Below are 26,780 nucleotides of genomic sequence, written 5' to 3' on the forward strand. Positions count from 1 at the left end.
TGCATCAGCTGGTGAAAAAGAATTGGAACATTATAGAGAGCGATAAAAGGTTACCTTTCAAAGGGACTTTACACCCACAAGTGGGATACAGAAGAGCAAGATCACTACGTGATATCCTGGTAAAAGTGGACCCGGTCCACAACTACACAAAAAAGAACTGGTTACAGACTTCCAAGCCTGGTTGTTACAAGTGTATGGGTTGCACTACGTGCAATGGTCTAACTAATGCCAAATTTTTCACCCATCCTACAACTAACCAGAGATATACCATCCGACATAGCACGACCACACATATTGTGTATTTGCTACATTGTCCGTGCAGGTTATTTTATGTCGGAAAAACTATTGATGATCTCCGCACCCGTATGGCTAATCACCGCACGGCAATCCGATTGGCAATTAAAAATCACGATTCGGAACAACCAGTTGCACAACATTTTGCCCTGAAGGGCCATACGGTGGCGGACTTGAGATACGTGATCATAGATCACATACTACCACTTACGAGGGGTGGAGATAGAGACAGGATCTTGCTCCAGTGCGAATCGAGATGGATTTTTAATTTAGGTACTATTGTACCTGGTGGGCTTAATACCCACCTAGACTGGCACTGTTTTCTGTAGTACCCTATAATTTGAGCTATTGATTTGGCCCCTAATTTATTAGCAAGGTTATTGCAGATTAGACATTACACAAATAGTGTATTCAGGGATACAGATTCTATAGGTTGTTATATCTCCGTATTGTCTTCTTAGGAAATATACAGTGCTCCCTAGGATCAATGATCTATTAGTATGTGTAGCTAAAAATTGATATGTATTTAAGATGATAGTTAGTATCGGTTCATAGGCAAGTAAATGTAATAAAAAGATACAACTATTCAGCTCTTGGTTACCTCAGGTACAAATATCACAAGGTAATATGTGTTCTAGTATCAAAGTTTATACATTAGGTTAGCAGGTAATTTTTTGTGCTTACTGTAGATTTTAGCCCCAGTTTTGCAACTCTCAGGGCATATATGTAATCCCCTATGGTGTGCAAAAACACTTTGGGTCAGACTATGGGGCATATTTATCAAGCTCTGTATGAAGCTTGATGCGCCTTGTTTCCGCTGCTCCATAACTTGTCCGCCTGCTCTGAGGCCGCGGACAGAAATCAACCCGATCAAATACGATTGGGTTGATTGACACCGCAAATCTGCAGGGGGCAGCATTACAACAGCAGTTCACAAGAACTGCTGGTGCAATGATAAATGCAGACAGTGTATGCTGTCGGCATTTATCTATGTGCAGCGGACATGATACGCACATTGATAAATAAGCCCCTACAAGTTGAGCGTAAAATATAGATTCTGCGAAAGAAGCGACCAATAGCGCCGCGAAACGCGTCAGGCTCCGCCCCCCTACACGAACACGTTCTGACAGTGTGGCACAGTAAACATCAAGGCTGTTTGTGGTTAAGCTTCTGCAAACAAGCCTCTCAGCTTAGTGCACATTGGAGTAGCGATATTTAACTTGCACAATACATTGTATGTTCTACTGGGAATGCCAATACCAGTTTTTTATACGTTTTACAGTGTGATTATCAGTGTGTTTTTTTGTGTGATACACTCTGTTTTCTACAATAAAGCAAAACCTTTTAATATCCATCTGGTTTCCACAGCTAGTTAGCGCCCCCTCTCCCAAACCCCTGCATATACTATTATTTCACAGAAGGGGATCCAGGAGATACGGACAGGTCCTTTGAACAGAAGGAGAGAGTTATCACCTGTCTTAAAGGGGAAGCAGACTGCAACGCTGGACAGAGGGAAACAACTGTGGAATCGACCTCAGGCTATACAGAGCCTCCACGCCAGTATCTTACCTCATACTGATTGAGGTTGTACAAAGTGAGTACCCATCTGTATATAAGTGTTTGTTCAATTAAGCTGCCATAATATACTGCACCAGGATCGGGTCTTTCTGTGCGCCTCTCCCTTCTTCTACCTACTTCAGATTTCACTGAGACCTCCCTGGGGACACTTGGTTACTTTGTTTTTGGAGAAAGGCTGCAAGAGAACTTGATTTAACTGCATTTCAATAGAGAGGAGGACAGTGTAAACCTTTCATATTCACTAGTCTAATAATTTGGACATTTTACTTTTTTTCTTTAATCTGTTAAAAGTATATAGGTTATGTTTAATAGGTTACACTGAAACCGATGTGTGGTATCTGTTATCTAATCTGTGAGCGCTGATATTTTTATATATATAATGTTCTCATCCTGCCTCTGTATTCATACAGTTTTTCGTGTTCAGAAAACATAATCAACAATTTTGCTATCCCAGCAGCAATTTGTTAAAGCCTAATATTTTTATTTATTTATTCAAAAATTGTGAAACTTTTAATAAACTTGCTTCCATTATGCACTTTATGCCCAGATCATTTTTCAATGGCAAAAACAAAAAAATATTACTTTATTGCTGTTGTTTAGATGGACATGTACTAAAAAATATTCTATTATGCATAAGAAAATATTGTAATATATAGATAGATTAATAGATAGATAGATAGATAGATGATAGATAGATAGATAGATAGATAGATAGAGTTAATGCCCTCTTTTAGATTAAATGTGAAACTCAAGTAAACTATCTTGGCTGTTGACAAATTATTTAACATTTTGCCTTTTTTTAATGATTCCACATGTACACTAGTACAAGATGGTACATTAATGTTATCTCCGCATTTTCAGCCGCTATTTGTCATATTTCTATATTTTCTACTTTAAATTAAGAGGTGTTCATAAGTATTCAAAAATATTGCTTAAGTCCTACCAATGTTTAGAAATGTATTTACAAAAACATATAATCAAACTGGGCTTAGAATATATTTTTTAAAGTGTACACTTCTGTTTATGAATAAGCATGTTTACCATTTATAAAATTATAATCTACAGTTAAAATAATTGAAACTTCACAGATACACAAATTAATTGATAATGATTGTGATATCATTCATTTGAGGATATCCTATGGTTCTGTGTGGAGATTTTATATCTTCCCATAATGTTTGCATGTGAACTATTAACACTAACTTGCTTATTCCATAGTAGCCGTAATCTGAGGAGTTTAGAAAACATCTACTATAGATGCTGAGGCTCATGAGACATTTTTACAAGAAAGGACAACAAACCTTCTTAGAGTTTCCGCATTGTATATCAAGTTAGTAATTGAAATGCATTTCAGTGAGGGCGGACAGCTGAAAGACACCAACTTCTAAAAGAATTGATGACTCTCCCCAGTCTCATTCTAACACTTTCACTGGGTCTAAGAAGAAGATTGATGACATAAGATGATATGTAAATCTACCAGTCAGAAAATCAGGAATTACAATGACTATGTAATAAATCTAAAGTAATTTATCTAAAATAATAACATCTCATTATCTTTTAATATTCAACAAAACAATATTTGTGTTTTACATTCCGTGAGTTTAATGTAATGTAACATGTAAAAATACTGTGGTTTAAAAATAATGAGCTTATCTGAACTTTGCATCTTATTTTTTATAAAAACATATGAAAGAGGCCCCTGCAAATGTTTAAACTAAATTTTCAATCATTTATTTAAATTTTAATTTAAAAAAAAAAAAAAAACATTTTGTGTTATTACTTTCATATTACCATACATGTATTTTGTAACACAGTTCTAAGCCATTGTATTTCTTAAGAAATGCAACAGAGACTAAATTGTATAGAAATTATGAGGTACAAATGGCCTCATGATCAAGTCACTCAGGACAAAATGAAACTTTCATGATTCAGACAGAGCATGAAATTTTAAACAACTTTCCGATTTACTTCCATTAACAAAACGTGCACAGTCTTTTTAAATTTACACTTTTTTGAGCTACCAAGAATTCACAAAATATACGTATATGCATTTGTGATTGGCTGATGGCTGTCACATGATACAGGTGGTGTAGAAATGGTCATAACTTTAACATTTGTCAGAACAAAATCTGCTACTCAATTGAAGTTCAGCCTAAGTGGATGCTGCTATATACACCTGTAGTTTATAGCTTGTCGTAAGACTGTTCTTCCTTAACTTCTCTGCCACTATTTAGGTGGTGGACTGCAATCATCCTGATCAGATATGATCGGGATGATTGACACCCCCTGCTAGTGGCCAATTGGCTGCGAATGTGCAGGGGGCTGCATTGCACAAGCACTTCATGTCCGCCTGGCATTTAATAAATTGACCCCATGTGCTATTGCATTGTCTTTTTATCATGCATTCGTTTATTATGCAAATCTACTGTATTTACTGGTCCTTTAAAGGGGACACAGTTTAGTCTCATAATCTAATATTTAGGGGTCGATTTATCAAAGGCTTCTCCTGCCTTCGCCCCTCTATGACTGCAGGTTCTCACAAGAGAACCTGCAGTCTGTTTTTGTCAAGCAGCGGTCATCAGACCGCTGCTTCCCTAACCTCTTCTCCACCTCTTAGGTGGAGAATTTTAATGTCCCCGGTCTTGTCTGACCGGGAAAATTGACAGATCCTGCCCGCGCATGATTGGCTGTGCACGGGCAGGGGGCGTCGTTGCACAAGCGTGAAAAATAGCGCTCTTGTGCAATGCTAAATTCCGGCAGTGGAATTCAGCCCACCAGAGGCGAGCAGCGGCGGACAGGGGAGCATATGTAAGCCCCTGTCCACCATAGCTTGATAAATCCGCTCCTTATTATCATTCGCACAAATTTGCAACATGTATGAAAACTCCAGTTAGTCAAGTACTTAGTCAGAATACATTTCCAATGGTTTAGCAAGGGCGAACTGTTAAAGGGCCATAATACCCAAATGTTTAAACACTTGAAAGTGATGCAGTATAGCTGTAAAAAGCTGACTAGAAAATATCACCTGAGCATCTCTATGTAAAAAGTAAGATATTTTACCTCAAAAGTTCCTCAGTAGCCACATCCCATTGTAAAGCAGCAAATCAGTATGTCTGTCCTGGGACAGCTGAAAGGATGAACCTCGTGAACTCTCATATTATTTCACCAATCAGGTAAAGGAAGCTTACTATGAAATCTCATGAGAGTTAAGTCAAATCTCATGAGATCACAGTAAGAGTTCATGACCTCAGCACTGCTGATGCTGATTGGCTGCTGTTCATTTCTTCATTTTTTTTTTAACTGCAGCTGGGAGCAGCTGAGTATAACTTTTTACACAGAACTTACTCTGCTGAACTGAGGAGATTGTGAGGTAAAATATCTTCCTTTTTTTACATAGAGATGCTCAGGTGATATTTTCCTGTCAGCTTTTTACAGTTATACTGCATCAGTTTCAAGTGATTTAGCATATGAGTATTATGTCCCTTTTAAACATGGCTTTTAAATAGACAGTCTACTCCAGAATTGTTATTGCTTGAAAAGATAAATAATCCATATATTACCCATCCCCCAGTTTTGTATAACCAACACTGTTATATGAATATACTTTTTACCTCTATTACTACCTTGTTTTGAAGCCTCTGCAGACTGCCCCTTATCTCAGTTCTTTTGACAGACATTTATTTTAGCCAATCAGTGCTGACTCAAATAACTCCACGGGAGTGAGCATGCTGACTCAAATAACTCCACGGGAGTGAGCACAATTGTTTATCTATATGCACACACAAACTAGCAGTGTCTAACTGGCAAAAACCGTCAAAATGCACAGAGATAAGAGGCAGTTCAAATGCTTAGAAATTAGCATATGAGAATACATAGGTTTAATTTTTCACAAAGAATACTAAGAGAGCATTGCAAATTTGATGATAAAAGTAAATTCTAAAGTTGTGTAAAATTGCATGCCCTATCTGAATCATGAAAGTTTATTTTAGACTAGACTGTCCTTTTTTAATAAAATATATTGACAAAATAAATATGAAAAAAGGTAAGATTATTATTAATTTGAGCAGCCCAACCAGAGATTCCAACAAAATAATGACATAGATGTCTAACTCCTAGTCCTTAAACAAGTAGTATTTAATTACAAGATGGAAAATAGAGAGCTTTCTAAGTCACAATCGGCTAGATTACGAGTTTTGCGTTATGAGTAAAAAAGCAGCGTTAAGGCTCATAACGCTGCTTTTTTACTACCGCTGCTATTATGAGTCTTGTAGGTACAGCTGTCCCGCACACTTTTTTGGTGGTACCGAAAATTAACTTACGCAATTTTCGTAAAGTCTTTTTTCAATGGGACTTCCATTGCGCCAGTATTACAAGCTTTTTTTTAGGCCAAAAAGTGAGCGGTACAGCCTATTCCGCAAGATTCGTAGCGCATTCTAAAGTCAGTAGTTATGAGTTTTACACCACAAAGCTGTAGCATAAAACTCATAACTAAAGTGTTAAAAAGTACACTAACACCCATAAACTACCTATTAACCTCTAAACCGAGGCCCTCCCGCATCGCAAACACTAAAATAAATTTATTAACCCCTAATCTGCTGCTCCGGACATCGCTGCCACTATAATAAACATATTAACCCCTAAACCGCCACACTCCTGCCTTGCAAACACTATCTAAATATTATTAACCCCTAATCTGCTGTCCCTAACATCGCCGCCACCTACCTACATTTATTAACCCCTAATCTGCCGCCCCCAACGTCACCGTCACTATATTAAATTTATTAACCCCTAAACCTAAGTCTAACCCTAACCCCCCTAACTTAAATATAATTAAAATAAATATAAATAGAAATTCCTATCATTAACTAAATAATTCCTATTTAAAACTAAATACTTACCTATAATATAAACCCTAAGCTAGCTACAATATAACTAATAGTTACATTGTAGCTAGCTTAGGTTTTATTTTTATTTTACAGGCAAGTTTGTATTTATTTTAACTAGGTAGAATAGTTACTAAATAGTTATTAACTATTTACTAACTACCTAGCTAAAATAAATACAAATATACCTGTAAAATAAAACCTAACCTTAGTTACACTAACACCTAACCTTACAGTACAATTAAATAAATTACCTAAATTAAATACAATTTACTAAATTAAATAAAATTACCTAAATTACAATAAACCCCACTAAATTACAGAAAAAAATAAAAAACAAATTACAAGATATTTAAACTAATTACACCTAATCTAATAGCCTTATCAAAATAAAAAAGCCCCCCCAAAATAAAAAAAAACCCTAGCCTAAACTAAACTACCAATAGCCCTTAAAAGGGCCTTTTGCGGAGCATTGCCCCAAAGAAATCAGCTCTTTTACCTGTAAAAAAAATTCAAACAACCCCCCAAAAGTAAAACCCACCACCAACACAACCAACCCCCCAAATAAAACCCTAACTAAAAAAACCTAAGCCCCCCATTGCCCTGAAAAGGGCATTTGGATGGGCATTGCCCTTAAAAGGGCATTTAGCTCTATTGCTGCCCAAACCCTAATCTAAAAATAACCCCCCCCCCCATGAACCTTTAAAAAAACTTAACACTAACCCCTGAAGATCCACTTACAGTTTTGAAGACCCGACATCATCCTCAACGAGGCGGCAAGAAGTCCTCAAAGAAGCTGGGAGAAGTCTTCATCCAAGCCGGGAGAAGTGGTCCTCCAGACGGGCAGAAGTCTTCATCCAGACGGCATCTTCTATCTTCATCCATCCGGCGAGGAGCTGGCCCATCTTGAAGACATCCGGCGCGGAACATCCTCTTCAAACAAAGTATTTTTCCCGAATGAATGTTTCTTTAAGTGATGTCATCCAAGATGGCGTCCCTTAGATTCCGATTGGCTGATAGAATTCTATAAGCCAATCAGAAATAAGGTTGAAAAAATCCTATTGGCTGATCCAATCAGCCAATAGGATTGAACTTCAATCCTATTGGCTGATCCAATTAGCCAATAGGATTGAGCTCGCATTCTATTGACTGATTGGAACAGCCAATAGAATGCAAGCTCAATCCTATTTAAGGGCTATTGGTAGTTTAGTTTAGGCTAGGTTTTTTTTTTGTGTTACGGAGCTTTACGCTGCTTTATTGCAGGTGTTTTTTTTCAGCCGGCTCTCCCCATTGATGTCTAAGGGGAAATCGTGCACAAGCAGGTAAAACCAGCTCACCGCTGACTTAAGCAGCACTGGTATTGGAGTGCGGTATGGAGCACAATTTTGCTCTACGCTCACTTCTTGCCTTTTAACGCCGGGTTTAGGAAAACCTGTAATACCAGCGCTGTAGGTAAGTGAGCGGTGACAATAACATGCAAGTTAGCACTGCACCCCTCATAAAGCAAAACAAGTAATCTAACCGAATGTCAATTACTTTAGATATGATAATTGACACAGTGAAAGACATAATATTTTGTTTTTGTATCTTATGTATATAGACGGGCAAATATAATCTTCTTTACAAACCTTAAAAATTTATTTAACCTTATTTATATATCACAAGACACTGTGATTATCAGATACACTTACTGATTCACAAATTGTCTTACTTTAATAACAGTTAAGAGTTATGCATCATTGAATAAAATGTAAAAATGAAAGCCTGGGATCTAGGGAGCCATTGTTCTCTTGGAAACTATTTTGTTTATATATATCCATGTCCTGTGGTCCGATGAGACCAAGATAAACTTATTTGGTTCAGATGGTGTCAAGCGTGTGTCGCGGAAACTAGGTGAGGAGTACAAAGACAAGTGTGTCTTGCCTACAGTCAGGCATGGTGGTGGGAGTGTCATGGTCTGGGCCTGCATGAGTTCTGCTGGCACTGCGGAGCTACAGTTTATTGAGGGAACCATGAATGCCAACATGTACTGTGACATACTGAAGCAGAGCATGATCCCCTCCCTTCAGAGACTGGACCGCGGGGCAGTATTCCAACATGATAACAACCTCAGACACACCACCAAGATGACCACTGCCTTGCTAAAGAAGCTGAGGCTAAAGGTGATGGACTGGCCAAGCATGTCTCCAGGCCTAAAACCTATTGAGCATCTGTGGGGCATCCTCAAACGTAAGATGGGGGAGCGCAAGTTCTCTAACATCTACCAGTTCCAAGATGTCATCATGGAGGAGTGGAAGAGGACTCCAGTGGCAACCTGTGAAGCTCTGGTGAACTCCATGCCCAATGGTTAAGGCAGTGCTTGAAAATAATGGTGGCCACATAAAATATTGACACTTTCGGCGCAATTTGGACATTTCCACTTAGGGGTGTACTCACTTTTGTTGCCAACGGTTTAGACATTAATAGCTGTGTGTTGAGTTATTTTGATGGGACAACAAATGTACACTGTTATACAGGCTGTACACTCACAACTTTACATTGTAGCAAACTGTTATTTCTTCAGTGTTGTCACATGACAATATAAAATAAAATATTTACAAAAATGTGAGGGGTGTACTCACTTTTGTGAGATACTATATATATATATATATATATATATATATATATATATATATATATATATAAAACAATTGTGGTTTGATAAAGGGGGAAACCCTGAAACGTCCCGAATAAACAAAGAGTTTATAGGATAAGACTGGAGAGTGCTTTTTTTGTGAAAATATTATATATATATATATATATATATATATATATATATATATATATATATATATATATATATAAACAATATCTCACAAAAGTGAGTGCACCCCTCACATTTTTGTAAATATTTTATTATATCTGTTCATGTGACAACACTGAAGAAATGACACTTTGCTACAATGTAAAGTAGTGAGTGTACAACCTGTTTAACAGTGTAAATTGGCTGTCCCCTCAAAATAACTCAACACACAGCCATTAATGTCTAAACTGTTGGCAACAAAAGTGAGTATACCCCTAAGTGGAAATGTCCAAATTGGGCCCAAAGTGTCAATATTTTGTTTGGCTACCATTATTTTCTAGCACGGCCTTAACCCTCTTGGGCATAGAGTTCACCAGAGCTTCACAGGTTGCCACCAGAGTCCTCTTTCACTCCTACATGACAACATCACAGAGCTGGTGGGACCTTATGCTCCCCCACCTTCCGTTTGAGGATGCCACCCAGATCTTGAGACATGCTTGGCCAGTCCATCACCTTTACCCTCAGATTCTTTAGCAAGGCAGTGGTCATCTTGGAGGTGTGTTTGGGGTCATTAAAATGTTGGAATACTGCCCTCCAGCCCAGTCTCCAAAGGGAGGGAACCATGCTCTGCTTCAGTATGTCACAGTACATGTTGGCATTCATGGTTCCCTCAATTCATGACTGTAGACAAGACACACTTGTCTTTGTATTCCTCACCTGGTTTCTGCTACACTCGCTTGACACCTTCTGAACCAAATAAGTTTATCTTGGTCTCATTGGGCAACAGGACATGGTTCCAGTAATCCATGTCCTTAGTCTGCTTGTCTTCAGCAAACTGTTTGCGGGCTTTCTTGTGCATCATCTTTAGAAGAGACTTCATTCTGGGATGACAACTATGCAGAACAATTTGATACAGTGTGCGTCTGAGCACTGACAGGCTACCCCCCACCCCTTCAACCTCTACAGCAATGCTGGCAGCTCTTAACTTCTTGTCGACCATGGCAAGGCCTTATTTTGAGGGGACAGCATATTTACACTGTTATACAGGCTGCACACTTACTTCTTTACATTGTAGCAAAGTCTCATTTCTTCAGTGTTGTCACATGAAAATATATAATAAAATATTTATGTGAGGGGTGTACTCACTTTTGTGAGATACTGTATATTACACATTCTCTTCCCTCCTAGCTGAATACATGGGTTTCCTACTTGCTCCTGAGTCTGATACTAATGTACTTACTTACATTTCTTCTTCTCACTTACCAAGCACATGGCTAACATTGGGATATTGAAAAGAACAATCTCACTTGGACTTGGGATTTCCATGGTTGGAAAGTCTGCCTGCTGTCTGTCCTGCATCTTTCTCCATCAGGGAAAATTTCCTGGTTTACAGGTGTCAAGGTTTCGCCCACTCCATGCTAGACTCCACCCATCCCAGGGTACACACAGCCCCAGTGACCCCACTCATCTTTTCATTGTTCCACCCCTTATACACTTATCTTGGAAAGCCTCTGAGAAATGTTTGGAGGTATGTAATTTTGTATGTGTTTGTACATAAAAATATATGTATATATATATATATATATATTTCTCCAACATTGGTGTGTCCGGTCCACGGCGTCATCCTTACTTGTGGGATATTCTCTTCCCCAACAGGAAATGGCAAAGAGTCCCAGCACAGCTGGTCACATGATCCCTCCTAGGCTCCGCCCACCCCAGTCATTCTCTTTGCCGTTGCACAGGCAACATCTCCACGGAGATGGTTAAGAGTTTTTTGGTGTTTAAATGTAGTTTTTATTCTTCTATCAAGTGTTTGTTATTTTAAAATAGTGCTGGTATGTACTATTTACTCTGAAACAGAAAAGGATGAAGATTTCTGTTTGTAAGAGGAAGATGATTTTAGCAGACAGTAACTAAAATCGATTGCTGTTTCCACATAGGACTGTTGAGATGAAGTAACTTCAGTTGGGGGAAACAGTTAGAAGACTTTTCTGCTTAAGGTATGACTAGCCATATTTCTAACAAGACTGTGTAATGCTGGAAGGCTGTCATTTCCCCTCATGGGGACCGGTAAGCCATTTTCTTAGTCAAAAACAAACAGAATAAAGGGCTTATTATGGGCTAAAAAACTGGTAGACATTTTTATGGGCTAAATCGATTGCTTTATTTGTGCATATTATTCAAATTTAGGCTAACTATTGACATTTATAATCTTGGGGAACGTTTATAAAATGGCAGGCACTGTATTGGACACCTTTTTCAGTTAGGGGGCCTTTCTAGTCATAGACTGAGCCTCATTTTCGCGCCATTAATGCACAGTTGTTTTTTGAGAGCAGGGCATGCAGATGCATGTGTGAGGATCTAAGAATCTCTGAAAAAGCTTTTAGAAGGCGTCATTTGGTATCGTATTCCCCTCAGGGCTTGGTTGGGTCTTAGCAAAGACTTTATCTGGGACTGTATAGGGGTTAAATTGAAAAACGGCTCGGGTTCCGTTATTTTAAGGGTTAAAGCTCTGAAATTTGGTGTGCAATACTTTTAAGGCTTTAAGACACTGTGGTGAAAATTTGGTAATTTTTGAACAATTCCTTCATACTTTTTCACATATTCAGTAATAAAGTGTTTTCTGTTTGAAATTTAAAGTGACAGTAACGGTTTTATTTTAAAACGTTTTTTGTGCATTGTTGACAAGTTTAAGCCTGTTTAACATGTCTGTACCTTCAGATAAGCTATGTTCTATATGTATGAAAGCCAATGTGTCTCCCCATTTAAATTTATGTGATAATTGTGCCATAGCGTCCAAACAAAGTAAGGACAGTACTGCCACAAATAATGATATTGCCCAAGATGATTCCTCAAATGAGGGGAGTAAACATGATACTACATCATCTCCTACTGTGTCTACACCAGTTTTGCCCATGCATGAGGCCCCTAGTACATCTAGTGCGCCAATACTTATTACCATGCAACAATTAACGGCTGTAATGGATAACTCCATAGCAAATCTTTTATCCAAAATGCTAACTTATCAGAGAAAGCGCGATTGCTCTGTTTTAAACACTGAAGAGCAAGAGGACGCTGATGATAATAGTTCTGTCATACCCTCACACCAATCTGAAGGGGCCATGAGGGAGGTTTTGTCTGAGGGAGAAATTTCAGATTCAGGAAAAATTTCTCATCAAGCTGAACCTGATGTTGTGACATTTAAATTTAAATTAGAACATCTCTGCGCACTGCTTAAGGAGGTATTATCTACTCTGGATGATTGTGACAATTTGGTCATTCCAGAGAAATTATGTAAGATGGACAAGTTCCTAGAGGTTCCGGTGCCCCCTGACGCTTTTCCTATACCCAAGCGGGTGGCGGACATAGTAAATAAAGAGTGGGAAAAGCCCGGCATACCTTTTGTTCCCCCCCTATATTTAAGAAATTATTTCCTATAGTCGACCCCAGAAAGGACTTATGGCAGACAGTCCCCAAGGTCGAGGGGGCGGTTTCTACTCTAAACAAACGCACTACTATTCCTATCGAAGATAGTTGTGCTTTCAAAGATCCTATGGATAAAAAATTAGAGGGTTTGCTTAAAAAGATTTTTGTACAGCAAGGTTACCTTCTACAACCAATTTCATGCATTGTTCCTGTCACTACGGCAGCGTGTTTCTGGTTCAAGGAAATAGAAAAGTCGCTCAGTAGAGAATCTTCATATGAGGAGGTTATGGACAGAGTTCACGCACTTAAATTGGCTAACTCTTTTGTTTTAGATGCCGCTTTGCAATTAGCTAGATTAGCGGCGAAAAATTCAGTGTTTGCTATCGTGGCGCGCAGAGCGCTTTGGCTAAAGTCTTGGTCAGCGGATGTGTCTTCCAAGACAAAATTGCTTAACATTCCTTTCAAAGGTAAAACATTATTTGGACCAGATTTGAAAGAGATTATTTCAGACATCCCTGGGGGAAAGGGCCACGCCCTCCCACAGGATAGGTCTTTTAAGGCTAAAAATAAGCCTAATTTTCGTCCCTTTCGCAGAAACGGACCAGCCTCTAATTCTGCATCCTCTAAGCAAGAGAGTAATGCCTCACAGCCCAAACCAGCCTGGAAACCAATGCAAGGCTGGAACAAGGGTAAGCAGGCCAAGAAGCCTACCACTGCTACCAAAACAGCATGAAGGGATAGCCCCCGATCCGGGACCGGATCTAGTGGGGGGCAGACTCTCTCTCTTTGCTCAGGCTTGGGCAAGAGATGTTCAGGATCCTTGGGCGCTAGAAATAGTTTCTCAAGGTTATCTCCTGGAATTCAAGGAACTACCCCCAAGGGGAAGGTTCCACAGGTCTCACTTATCCTCAAACCAAATAAAGAGACAGGATAATAGATAATATATCAATCACCAGGGGGGAACAAGGAGTTCCCTGGCGATGAAAGAAGTGACCAAGATAATTCAATGGGCGGAGGATCACTCCTGCCACTTGTCTGCGATCCACATCCCAGGAGTGGAAAATTGGGAAGCAGATTTTCTGAGTCGTCAGACATTCCATCCGGGGGAGTGGGAACTCCATCCGGAAATCTTTGCCAAAATAACTCAATTATGGGGCATTCCAGACATGGATCTGATGGCGTCTCGTCAGAACTTCAAGGTTCCTTGCTACGGGTCCAGATCCAGGGATCCCAAGGCGACTCTAGTAGATGCACTAGTAGCACCTTGGACGTTCAACCTAGCTTATGTATTTCCACCGTTTCCTCTCATTCCCAGGCTGGTAGCCAGGATCAATCAGGAGAGGGCCTCGGTGATCTTGATAGCTCCTGCGTGGCCACGCAGAACTTGGTATGCAGACCTGGTGAATATGTCATCGCCTCCACCATGGAAGCTACCTTTGCGACAGGACCTTCTTGTTCAGGGTCCATTCGAACATCCGAATCTGGTTTCCCTCCAACTGACGGCTTGGAGATTGAACGCTTGATTTTATCAAAGCGTGGGTTTTCAGATTCTGTAATAGATACTCTGATTCAGGCTAGAAAGCCTGTAACTAGAAAAATTTACCATAAAATATGGAAAAAATATATCTGTTGGTGTGAATCCAAAGGATTTCCATGGAACAAGATAAAAATTCCTAAGATTCTATCCTTTCTACAAGAAGGTTTGGAGAAAGGATTATCTGCAAGTTCTCTAAAGGGACAGATCTCTGCTTTATCGGTTTTACTTCACAAAAGACTGGCAGTCGTGCCAGATGTTCAAGCATTTGTTCAGGCTCTGGTTAGGATCAAGCCTGTTTACAGACCTTTGACTCCTCCCTGGAGTCTAAATCTAGTTCTTTCAGTTCTTCAAGGGGTTCCGTTTGAACCTTTACATTCCATAGATATTAAGTTACTATCTTGGAAAGTTTTGTTTTTGGTTGCAATTTTTTCTGCTAGAAGAGTTTCAGAGTTATCTGCTCTGCAGTGTTCTCCACCCTATCTGGTGTTCCATGCAGATAAGGTGGTTTTGCGTACTAAGCCTGGTTTTCTTCCGAAAGTTGTTTCTAACAAAAATATTAACCAGGAGATAGTTGTACCTTCTTTGTGTCCGAATCCAGTTTCAAAGAAGGAACGTTTGTTACACAATTTGGACGTAGTCCGTGCTCTAAAATTCTATTTAGAGGCTACTAAAGATTTCAGACAAACATCTTCCTTGTTTGTTGTTTATTCTGGTAAAAGGAGAGGTCAAAAAGCGACTTCTACCTCTCTTTCCTTTTGGCTTAAAAGCATTATCCGTTTGGCTTATGAGACTGCCGGACGGCAGCCTCCTGAAAGAATCACAGCTCACTCCACTAGGGCTGTGGCTTCCACATGGGCCTTCAAGAACGAGGCTTCTGTTGACCAGATATGTAAGGCAGCGACTTGGTCTTCACTGCACACTTTTGCCAAATTTTACAAATTTGATACTTTTGCTTCTTCGGAGGCTATTTTTGGGAGAAAGGTTTTGCAAGCTGTGGTGCCTTCCGTTTAGGTGACCTGATTTGCTCCCTCCCTTCATCCGTGTCCTAAAGCTTTGGTATTGGTTCCCACAAGTAAGGATGACGCCGTGGACCGGACACACCAATGTTGGAGAAAACAGAATTTATGCTTACCTGATAAATTACTTTCTCCAACGGTGTGTCCGGTCCACGGCCCGCCCTGGTTTTTTTAATCAGGTCTGATGAATTATTTTCTCTAACTACAGTCACCACGGTATCATATGGTTTCTCCTATATATATTTCCTCCTGTCCGTCGGTCGAATGACTGGGGTGGGCGGAGCCTAGGAGGGATCATGTGACCAGCTTTGCTGGGACTCTTTGCCATTTCCTGTTGGGGAAGAGAATATCCCACAAGTAAGGATGACGCCGTGGACCGGACACACCGTTGGAGAAAGTAATTTATCAGGTAAGCATAAATTCTGTTATATATATATATATATATATATACACACACCACATACACACACACATATATATATATATATATATACATTTCCTGTCATACACCTTGTCATATAAAATATCCATGTCAAATAAATAAATGTTTCTTTTTTAATAGAAATATTTCAAATATCTTTGTTCTTCACTTACGTGTTATTTTTAAATCTAACTTTCTTATATATGTATATATATATATATATATATATATATATATATATATATATATATATATACATACAATATATCAATATATATACATTTATAAATATACATTTTAAATAGTGGCTGCACTGTCCGACATCCAGATGTTAGCACACAGGAGGCTTTTGTTTAGGCGCTATAAACATTTTCCTTTCGTGAACTTGTAATAGAAGTGCAAGAATAGGAGCAATATTATTTTTGCGCTTTACTTGTTATCTAGCCACTTCTGAAAACTTATACCCTGCTACAGATAAGGATTTGGTCAGTGGTTTGCCTGATCTGGATTGGCTCTCAATATGTATCCTTATCTAGAGTGTCAAGGGAGCACAACTGTAACTATGCATTTACCCACTTTTCAGGGTTTATCCATATAAAAAATAAATACATTTGTATGAAAATAAAATTCTCTAAAACAAAAAAATACAACAATTTTTTTGCACTAAAATGTACCTTTAATCCAGCTTGTTTAATTCAATACTCTATGAGAAATTTAAGAAAGCCATGTATCTGCTTGGAGCAAACTGATATTTTAAGTATTTATTAAAAAACTGATTACTTTACAAAGCAAATAGAACATGGAATTCAGTGTCATCATTTAATCTTCCATGGGAAATCTATTATTTTTTTATTTGGAGAAGTGAGGGGTTTGATGAATGGCTATTCTCATGTTATGCAAGCTATAAGCCATTTGATGTAATAGCTTTAGAAAACCAACTCAGAAAGAGTCATTAAGTAGATGTGCCTGCAAGAACTTGTATTTATTTGTTGTAGGTTGGCTTGTTAAATAGCATTAAATTACCATTTATGTTAAAAAAAAATAATGATATGTCAGGAAATATCTATGACAATGAAGATGAGTTAATATAATTGATTAAATCTCAGTTAATAGAACATGTTCTGTTGGTTGTAAACCCATTATCTAAATAAGCAAATCTATCTATCTATCTATCTATCTATCTATCTATCTATCTATCTATCTATCTATCTATCTATCTATCTATCTATCTATCTATCTATCAATAATTTTTTAAATTTTTTTTAGTAAAGCCAATTTATAAAATGGGGCATGGATTTTTATTCTGAGCATAAACAAAGGCTGTTAAAAAAGTTTCCAATATCCACTTAAAAGCATAGCAAAACAAAAATATTTGAAACCAAATAATTCTGATCAGAGAATGTTAGAAATTAAATACTATACGTTTCTTCTACATGATGTAAATTCCTAGTATAAATAGCTTCAAAGTTAAAATTAATGTAAAATGAATCATTTTAACATCTGCTAATCTCTGTGACGCTTCATGAAAGACGCTCATTGTGATGAGACGGATCATGGAGTCAGTAGGGATACTATCCTTTTTTTGGAAAGACAGTAATGGAATCCAGTAGAGTCCAAACAGAGGTGAATATTTAATCAAGATATTATTGTTTTATCTTAGAGAATAACACATTTTGGATACAGTCAATCATGACATCAACGTCAAAACTGTTCAGATTTGGAAAATCGTTTTCATCTAATAAGTGTTCTTGTCAGTTATTTTAAAAATAGTCTTTGAATTTATCTCTGCTTCTGAGTTGTCTTGTTATCACGTAATATTGCAGTCTGCTGTCTCCAGAAATAGAAAGAACAAAAATACATGAAATATGGAAATTTCTATGTCAAATTTCCATACTAATTCAAAAAGGGAAGTATATGTCTGCAACACTAATCTATCTTTATATTAAACATTATCAGCTCAAGAATGTGCAGTTACCAAGCTACATTATTTTTTCAGTTTATAAACAACAATAGGTTGTTTAGCCATTTTATCGAATCTATAGAAATAAAAGCATAGTAATTGCCATCTTCAGGACAGATTACAAGTGGAGCGTTAGTTACACGCAAGCAAAAAAGGGATTTATCCTGGGTGGTTGAGTGTGTAGGGTTTACCGCTCGTATTACAAGTTGAAAGTAAACAAGAACGCTTAAACTCGCAATCACAATTTACGCTATAATACTTACTGCGTCCCAAGTGATCTTGTTAACTGTTTTGCCAAGTGTCACAAAACACATTAAAAATACATTACACAATAGAGTTACACTCATAATAACACTATCTAATAAAAATTATTTAAAAAAAATTAGAAAACAAATAAAGGCATGCAAAGGGCTTTGACATAGAGATACATACATATACATGTCTAAATACGTATATGTATGTATATATATGTTTATATACAATCTTTGACCTCATATACACATATAAACACAAAAATATATATGTAGGGTGTTTGTTTTTCCCCCATTTCATTTGCTCCATTGACTTCTATGGGGGAATACGTTATTGCACGAGCGATGTTCTATGTTCGGCTCTTTATATGTATCGTGTTAGCGCGAGAGAGAAAACAGTTTACTTTCAACTTGTAATACGAGTGCTACCCAACACGTGCAAAAAAATTACTTCTAGCAGAGTAAGTGTTCGAGCGGGAGCGTTAAATACCGCTCCACTTGTAATCTGGCGCTTCCTTTTTTTACTCAACATAGGATTTGCAGTTCCATTCTTCATGTGCATTCTGATTTCAACAAGGTAACAGTATTTATACACAGATAGTGTTTCGATTTATTTCTCAATAACACAATTATGCTTTCAATAGCACTTAAAATACTTGTTTTTGATGTATTCTGTTAACCCGCAGGATCAGTTACAAAAACTGTAAGTACACAATGTGTGACGCCTGGGGTGTGGCTGTTATTTATAATATATTTTGACAGCTGTCCAATTTTTCATTATTACCAGGAAAAATGATTCAAATATATTGCTTTAGCAGTAGACAATATATTTTAGGCCAAAATTAATGCTTACGATTTACATATTCTTAGTTTTTAATATTGGGTAAATATACATTTTTAGACATGTAACTGTATCTATCTCAATGTTAAACACTTGAGACCTCGGGGCCTATTTATGAAAGGCCTGTCGGACATGATCCGACATTGCGGATCATGTCCGACAGACCTCGCTGAATGCGGAGAGCAATACGCTCTCCGCATTCAGCATTGCACCAGCTGCTCTTGTGAACTGCTGGTGCAATGCCTCCCCCTGCAGATTCGCGGCCAATCAGCCGCTAGCAGGGGGTGTCAATCAACCCAATCGTATTCGATCATATCGAATTGCGGCGATGTCTGTCCGCCTCCTCAGAGCAGGTGAACAAGTTATGGAGCAGCGGTCTTTAGACCGCTGCTTCATAACTGGCGTTTCTGGTGAGCTGGCTTCAAGTTCCATACGGAGCTTGATAGATAAGAACCCTCATATCTTTTTGTACATTTTTTTTTATAAATATTTTTTTTAGATAGTAGTATTGTAAGTGTAACTGTTCTTTTAAATATATTTTTGATGTGTTTTGTGACACTTTTTTGTTTTGTGAAACATTTAGGAGCCCATTTATCAAGCTCCGTATGTGTCAGGGTTTTTTCCCTGTTTTGTTTGCCATGTGCTGCTGTCAGCCAATTTACTCACCTCTCTTGCTGACTCTGGTGCATACTGTGTGATGCTGCTCATTTTCATGCACTTCCTTTTATGGCCAGACTGGTGTACATCATCCGTGTGAGACAGGATGCAGTCTCAGAATTGTGATGTCATCACTTATTATTTAAAGGGCCTCTGTTCAGTATGCTTTGCCCTTGCGTTGTCTCAGACCTGTTTGTGAGAGCTCTTGTGTATTACCTGGCTGTCTGACGTCCCTCCTGGTTCCTGATCCCTGGCTTGTTCCTGACTCTGTTGTTCTCCTTGTTCCTGATTCTGGCTCGTCTGACAACTTGCTTTGGCTCCTGACTCGGCTCCTCTGACTACCAGCTCTGGTTTTGATTCCTGGCTTGTTATTTGACTTATGGACTTTTTATTATTTTTTGCTATTATTAAAGGTGTGATTATTTATGCACTTCTCGTCTCAGTCTGATTCCTGGCATCCTGACATTACGCAAGGGCCATGAATCCTGATGGTGCTAATAATCCACCTTTACCTGCCATAATTTCCAGGATGGATGAACAGGATCACCGCTTGGATCAATTTGCACTAGCCCTGCTGACTCACACTGCACATTTGGACCAAAGTGTCCCGCAAGTTATGGCTGCTCCTGTTTCCGCTGCTGCACCTAGTCCTACCAGGAGCATGTCCGGTTCTGCACCTCTACCTCAGCGATATGGAGGCGATCCTAATCAGTGCAGAGGGTTTTTGAACCAGGTGAGCATTTACTTTGAGATGTTACTTCAGGTGTTTCCCTTTGACAGAGCTAAGGTGGGATTTCTCATCTCGTTACTCTCTGACACAGCTCTTGCCTGGGCTAATCCCTTGTGGCAGACTAATAAACCTGTTATTTCAAATTACCCTGAATTTGTGGCCTCTTTTTAAAGGGTATTTGATGTTCCGGCTCGCTCCTCCTCTGCTGCTAAATGACTCATGTCCATTCAGCAAGGTAAAAGATCTGTTGCTCAGTAGGCCATTGAGTTCTGTACGCTTGCCGCAGATGTAGGTTGGAACAATGAAGCCCTTGTTGCCGCCTTCTTTCATGGGCTCTCTGATGTGATTAAAGATGAATTTGCTGCCAGAGATTTACCAGAGGATCTTGAAGCATTGGTGTCTTTTTTGATCCTAATTGACATCAGACTCAGAGAGAGGCCCTCTTTCAAGGAGCTCTTGCGGAAGCCTCCTTTTCCATTGTCTCCTACGTGCCTCCCCATGCCTCCCTCCCTCCCATGGCTCTGGTCCCGAGTCACCAGGTACTGCTGAGCCAATGCAGTTGAGATTCCTGTATCTCTCCACGGCGGAGAGGGACTTTAGGAGGAGGGAGGGGCTCTGCCTCTATTGTGGGTTACAGGGCCACCTTTTGAAGTCTTGTCCTACACGGCCAGGAAATGCTCACACCTAAGGTCCTGTCTGGGGCAGACCTTGGGTGGTTTATCCTCATCCCCGGAACCGCTAAAGGAGAAACAATTGGTCATGGTTGTTCTTTCCTGGGTGGACTCCTCCATAGTCACCCAGGCTCTTGTTGACTCCGGTGCTGCAGGCTATTTCATTGACAGTGCTTTTGTATCAAAGCACTCCATTCCTGTTTTGCCTCGGTCAGTTCCACTTGCTATTGAGGCCATTGATGGTAGGCCCCTTCAGCCCGAACTCGTTACTCACAAAACTGCTCCATTATCCATGGTTGTTGGGGCTCTTCATTTTGAAACCCTCCAGTTCCAGGTGATAAACTCTCCACATTTTCCGGTTGTTCTGGGTTATCCCTGGCTCCAAAAGCACAATCCCAGTCTTGACTGGCGCAGGTCCAAATTTTGTTGTGGTCTCTACAATGTATTTAGACTTGTCTTCGGAAACCAGTTAAAGTCTTGTGCACGTCTTCGGTATCTCAATTACCAGAGGAGTACGAGAGTTCCTAGACGTTTTTGACAAGGTGCGTGCCGGTACATTGCCTCCTCTCCGGTCTTACGATTGTGCCATAGACCTGCAACCCGGAGCCATTCCTCCTCGGGGCTGGGTTTACCCTCTGTCTGTTGCGAAGAATTGTGCTATGGAGGAGTATGTTGCCGATGCTCTGTTGCGGGGGATCATCTGCAAATCCTGCTCTCCTGCAGGGGCTGGCTTCTTCTTTGTGAAGAAAAAGGGTGGTGAGTTAAGACCATGCATCGATTATAGGGATCTTAATCGTCTTACCATTAAGAATGCTTACCCTATTCCGCTCATTACAGAACTCTTTGACCACCTCAAGGGAGCTACGGTTTTTACTAAACTTGATTTGAGAGGAGCGTGCAATCTCATTGGAATCAAGGAGGGCCACGAATGGAAAACAGCATTTAACACCAGGAATTTATTAATGATGTCCTATGAGATATGTTGCAACAGTGTGTTGTGGTGTATTTAGACGACATCCTCATACACTAACCCACACTTGAGGCTCATCATTCTGATGTTACACGGGTTGTTCAGAGACTACGTGAGAATGGCCTGTTTTGTAAACTCGAGAAATATGAGTTCCATCAGTCTCAAGTAACCTTCCTAGGTTATGTTATCTCTGTTACAGGGTTCTCCATGGATCCTGACAAGTTATCTGCAGTTCTGCAATGGCCTCGCCCAGTTGGTCTTCGGTCTATTCAACATTTTTTGGGGTTCGCCAATTACTATAGGAAGTTTATTAAAAACTTTTCTTCCTTGGTCAAACCTATCACAGACATGACCCGTAAAGAGAATAATCCACTCCATTGGTCACCTACTGCCATTAAGGCCTTTGATAGTCTTAAGACTGCCTTTGCTGCCGCTCCAGTTCTGGCTCATCCTAACCCTGTCCTGCCTTTCGTTCTTGAGGTCGATGCGTCTGAGACTGGAGTAGGTGCCCTCTTGTCTCAGCGTCCTATGCCTGATGGTTCCTTGCATCCATGTGGTTTCTTCTCTAAGAAATTGTCTCCAGCGGAGTGCAATTATGAAATTGGCAACAGGGAATTACTGGCCATAATTTTTGCACTCAAGGAATGGAGGCATCTACTCAAGGGAACTAGCGTGCCAGTGCTCATTCTTACTGACCACAAGAATTTAACTTATCTATCTGAAGCAAAACGTTTGTTGCCCCGACAAGCCAGATGGGTGTTATGTTTGTCTCGGTTTAATTATGTGGTCTCCTACCTGCCTGGTAGTAAGAATGTTAGGGCTGATGCCCTCTCTCGACAATTTTCGCCTCTGTCCAAGGAGGAGTCTATACCTACTCCAGTTATACCTCCTGACCATATTTTGGCTACCATATGTACTAATTTGACTTCTCCCTTAGGGGAGGAGATCCTGGCTGCACAAACCAATATACCTCCTGAGAAACCTAGTGGTAAGTGTTTTGTTCCTGAGAATCTTCGAACTAAACTTTTGCACACTTACCACTATCCTAAAGCCACCCAGGCAAGAACCAAATGATTTGGTCTGTCACTCGACAATTTTGGTGGCCAGATCTTCGTTCTGATGTTGCTGCGTATGTTGCCTCCTGCTCAGTTTGTGCACAGAATAAGACTCCTCGATGTCTTCCTGTGGGTCTTCTTCAACCTATTGCTAATGGTGAGCGTCCTTGGACACATCTTTCCATGGACTTCATTGTCGGACTCCCTGTTTACAATGGTAGTACTGTTATCCTTATGGTGGTTGACCATTTTTAAAAAAAATGTCACATTGCATTCCCTTGATGAAGTTGCCTACCGCTCAGGAGCTTGCTTTAAGTTTTGCCCGGGAGGTCTTCTGTTTACATGGGTTACCCAAGGAGATAGTGTCGGACCGGGGTAGCCAGTTTGTCTCCAGATTTTGTGCTCAAATGGGGATCCAGCTTTCCTTCTCCTCTGCATATCACCCTCAATCCAATGGGGCTGTGGAACGGTCTAATCAAGCTCTGGAACAGTTCCTCCATTGCTATGTCTCAGATCACCACAATTATTGGTCTGAACTGTTACTTTGGGCAGAGTTTGCTCGTAATAGTGCTATTAATGCTTCCTCCAAGTTATCCCCGTTCATGGCGAATTATGGGTTTCAACCATCCTTGTTGCCCGATTCATTCATGTCTCAGGGTATTCCGGCTTTGGAGGAGCATCTCCGGCAACTCCATTCCACGTGGTTGAAGATTCAGGATTGCCTTTATTGTTCTATATTTTTCATGTCTCCCTCTTGAAACCATTGGTTTGTAATCGGTTTACCACTGTGTTGCCTCGTCCCCGTCCTATCTTTGTTGACAACCATGAGGAGTATGAGGTCAGCAGCCTTATTGACTCTCGTATGTCCAGGGGCCGCATACAGTATTTGGTTCACTGGAGGGGCTACGGTCCGGAGGAGTGTTCATGAGTTCCCTCCTCTGATGTTCATGCTCCCGCCCTCCTCCGTGCCTTCCATGCCCGTTTCCCCAATAAGCCTTTTGTCCTCCCGTGGGGGAGAGGTCGTTGAGGGGAGGGTATTGTCGGGGTTTTTTCCCTGTTTTGTTTGCCATGTACTGCTGGCAGCCATGTTACTCACCTCTCTTGCTGACTCTGGTGCATACTGTGTGATGCTGCTCATTTCCTGCATGCCCTTTTATGGCCAGACTGGTGTACATCATCCGTGTGAGACAGGATGCAGTCTTAGAATTGTGATGTCATCACTTATTATTTAAAGGGGCTCTGTTCAGTATGCTTTGCCCTTGCTTTGTCTAAGACCTGTTTGTGAGAGCTCCTGTGTATTACCTGGCTGTCTGACGTCCCTCCTGATTCCTGATCCCTGGCTTGTTCCTGACTCTGTTGTTCTCCTTGTTCCTGATTCTGGCTCATCTGACTACTCGCTTTGGCTCCTGTCTCGGCTTGTCTGACTATGTGCTTTGGCTCCTGACTCGGCTCGTCTGACTACCAGCTCTGGTTTTGATTCCTGGCTTGTTATTTGACTTATGGACTTTTTATTATTTTTTGCTATTATTAAAGGTGTGATTTATTATTATTCTTGTCTCAGTTTGATTCCTGGCATCCTGACAATATGGAGCTTGAAGGGTCGTGTTTCTGGGGAGTGTTCAGACTCGCCAGAAACAGCAGTTATGAAGCAGCAGTCTAAAGACCCCTGACCATAACCCTGTCCGCCTGCTCTGATGAGGCGGACAGGAATCGCCACAATTCAACCCGATCGAGTACGATCGGGTTAATTGACACACCCTGCTGGCGGCTGATTGGCCGCGAGTCTGCAGGGGACGGCGTTGCACCAGCAGCTCTTGTGAGCTGCTGGTACAATGCTGAATACGGAGAGCCTATTGCTCTCCGTATTCAGCGATGTCTGTCGGACCTGATCCGCACTGTCGGATCAGGTCCACAAGACATTTGATAAATGGGCCCCTATACCAGAACTGTGAGCATGCAAAAATCATTTTATCGTAAATCGTGATTGCGCTCACACGTTCACATTTACTTTCAACTTTTAATATGAGCATTACCTGACACTTGCAAACACCCAAGATAAACCCCTTTTTTATTGTAAATGTTAGCACGCCACTCGTAATCTGGCCATTTTTTGGTAATCACATGTTCATAACAGTATGCTGTTCCATTTTGTTTGTTGGCAACTGAGATCATTAGCACAGGTTTTTGCTGTAAAGAGGAGTCCCAAAAATTATGTTTTGAATAATCGTGATTTACAGTATCTAGAACCTTGTGTTGCAATATTCTTACCGTTAAAGATATTAGGCAAAAGACAAACCTTGTTCTCTAAAGTGAGGTTTGGAACTTTTGCTGATGTTTTTAAAGCCCTCGATTAGTGGTTTCATGAATTACAATGTGAGAACCATTAAAATCCCATTATTAATTGTTTGGAACTTTTGCTGATGTTTTCAAACTCTTCGATTAGTGGTTTCATGATTTACAATGTGAGAACCGTTAAAATCCCATTATTATAGATGAGATATTTTATTAAAGATGAGATAAATTGCAACCACAATTAATTTCCCACACTGTTCTTAGTGAGGTTTTCTCTTTGAATAAAAGTCAAAATAATGTGAATAAAAAATCACTCTGCACTGAAGCAAGTAAGAAACTTCCAAAGATCAAAAATCTGGAGATACGGAAATCAGGAACAGCTGTTAAAATTTGAATGATGCCTCAGAAACGTCTGTTGTAGTGTGTACCTAAAACAGATGAAAAGATATATAGTGCAATGCTTTAAAAAAACAACAGAAATAAACATCAGCCAAGTAAGTACTCACATAGGGTGGTAGTTATCAAGCCGTCAACCTCAAATACACTGGAATTCCGCAGCGTATTTGTGGCTAGGCTGATTCGCCTTAGTTATAAAAGGCTAGAGACCGGCAAAAGTAGAATTTTGTGACGTAAGCTTCGATCCGCCGGACTCAGTCCGACACAGATCGATTCTTACGTCACTCCAGATGTTCCACACACAAGTGCGGCACAATCTGACTACTTTTGCTAGTTATCAAAAAACTAGTAGGTACGCTCGGCACTTTTCCGGCCCAGCGTACCTGGTTTTCAATCCGCCGCCCTGGAGGCGGCGGATCCCATAGGAATCAATGGGAGTCTGACCATAGCGAAAGTTTAAGTTCGCTGCTGCCAGACATCCCATTAATTCCTATGGGAGATGTGTACACCTAACACCCTAACATGTACCTCGAGTCTAAACACCCTTAATCTGTCCCCCCCTACACCGCCGCAACTAAATAAATTTATTACCCCCTAAACCGCCGCTCCTGGAGCCCACCGCCACTCTAATAAACTGATTAACCCCTAAACCGCCACTTCCGGACCCCGCCGCCACTATAATAAATATGTTAACCCCTAAACCGCCACTCCCTGACCCGCCGCAACTATAATATATGTATTAACCCCTAAACCGCTGCTCCCAGACCCCGCCGCCACCTACATGATACCTATTAACCCCTATCCTGCCCCCCCCTATACCGCCGCCCTCTATAATAAAGTTATTAACCCCTATCCTGCCGATCCCGGACCTCGGCGCAACTAAATAAATAGTTTAACCCCTAAACCGCCGCTCCTGGACCCCGCCACAACCTATATTAAATTTATTAACCCCTATCCTACCCCCCTACACCGCCGCCACAGTAATAAAATTATTAACCCCTAAACCTAAGTCTAACACTA

This window comes from Bombina bombina, chromosome 6 (assembly GCF_027579735.1).
Source record: "Bombina bombina isolate aBomBom1 chromosome 6, aBomBom1.pri, whole genome shotgun sequence".
Taxonomy (NCBI): Eukaryota; Metazoa; Chordata; class Amphibia; order Anura; family Bombinatoridae; genus Bombina; species Bombina bombina.